The sequence below is a fragment of the Hetaerina americana genome, unplaced genomic scaffold (genome assembly GCF_022747635.1).
Source record: "Hetaerina americana unplaced genomic scaffold, ioHetAmer1.1.p SCAF_5, whole genome shotgun sequence".
In the NCBI taxonomy this organism is placed as follows: Eukaryota; Metazoa; Arthropoda; class Insecta; order Odonata; family Calopterygidae; genus Hetaerina; species Hetaerina americana.
Window position 1 is genome coordinate 71,210,181 of NW_027287095.1, and position 1,664 is coordinate 71,211,844.

At 41.4% G+C, this 1,664-nt stretch overlaps 1 non-coding gene across 1 annotated transcript; it reads right to left on the bottom strand.

The window, feature by feature from the left end:
* Positions 1-248: 248 nt before the first annotated feature.
* TRNAW-CCA (transfer RNA tryptophan (anticodon CCA)) lies at positions 249-320 on the bottom strand. The gene has a single exon. It is a non-coding gene; the product is annotated as a tRNA-Trp (tRNA).
* Positions 321-1,664: the final 1,344 nt, after the last annotated feature.

Genomic DNA, 1,664 nt, shown 5'->3' on the forward strand with positions numbered 1-1,664 from the left:
GGAAAGTGAGAGAGTCCCGCATATCCTAGATTTTACAGCATACCCAAAATTCAAAAGCCATGCAACCTGTGGTTTCTAGCAACGCCTACCGAGGGCATTCACTAACCACGATGGTGAGGTGCTTATTCAAAAGTTTCTTTCCAAATAGAGTAACAAAAATTCAGCTGAAACGGTTAATGGTTTGAAAAAAGTGTCCCGGCCAAAGAGGGTGTGTGGGTGGGTGTGGATGTGTCTTCATTAAAAAATATTGACCCCGACGTGATTTGAACACGCAACCTTCTGATCTGGAGTCAGACGCGCTACCGTTGCGCCACGGAGTCCTCTAATGCGAACTGTCTACATAAGGAAAAGGATGAAGAGGCAAACATTATTATTGGTGTGTGTCAAAATGAGGCTTAGCATTAAGATAATGACAGGAGAACTCCATTTTATTCTTTCCGCCAAGAAATCTGTTGGGAATTACTCCTTATTTTATCGGAAAATTAGATCACCTGAGTCAAATGAGGAATATGTTTTGAATCAGTGACAGACTTTCGGTAAGAGTAAGGATGTTAAGAAAAGACTCGTAAAAACTTTGATATGGAGCGTAGCTATGTACGGTGCGGAAACGTGGTCATTGAAGCAGGAGGATAGACGTAGATTGGAGGCTTTTGAAATGTGGGTGTGGAGAAGAATGGAGAAGGTGAAATGGACAGAGAAGAAAACAAATGAGGAAGTACTTGGTATGGTGGGTGAAGAGAGGGGTTTGTTGGGAGTAATCCTATGGAGGAAGGAAAAGTTGATGAAGGGGGTATTGACCGGCAGTGGGATGTTGAAGACTGTGATAGAGGGGAGAATGTTAGGCAAACGAGGAAAGGGAAGGAGCAAGATAGGGATGTTGGACGGGATGAAGGGAGGAAGAAAGTACTCAGAGACGATGAGGGGTCTAATGTAGAGTAGGATACTGGATTTGGTTAGGAATTACAAAATATTTATTTAGTAGCTGTTTCCATCCAAAACCCTGCCTTAACCGGTAGATTACCTAATAATAATAACATATATACGCGCACAGTTCATTCGGATAGTTATTAAAAGGAATTTACGGAGACTGTTGTGAAACTCACGGTCGTTTCGGGACCAGGAGGCAGCCCTTTCAACAGCGAAAGAAGCTAATATGAGGGCTACCAGGTCCCTATTAATATGTGAAGACTATTCAAAAAATTCTTTATATATTAATTTTAACGACTTTTTAAATAAACTGATTTTGGTGCAGTTCTCATTTTGATACGTATAAACACATGCATAAATAATTGACTTTATTTTGCAGTTCAACAGAAAATTAATGCTTCGACTAAGATCCGGTTCCACTGCGAGACGGCATTTTTCCATTCCATCAAACTTAAATCAGATCTGGTGACGACATCTCACAGAAAATCCAACAAATACGTCCAACAATAATTAAGTGTTTATTAAAAAAATACGTCTTTATTTCTCATTAATATTTTCAATATTTAGGTGCGTTATCTGTTCAACTAAATATCATCGTATTCGATCGCACGAGTATAACCCGTGATCGTGATAGACGTTGCTTCCTCTTCGCTCTCCGCTGGTTGAGTCGCTCCCGGCGGGGAAGGGGGGGGTAGCCTGGGGGACCGCCGCACGTATAGAGAGCCCAGTGATGATCA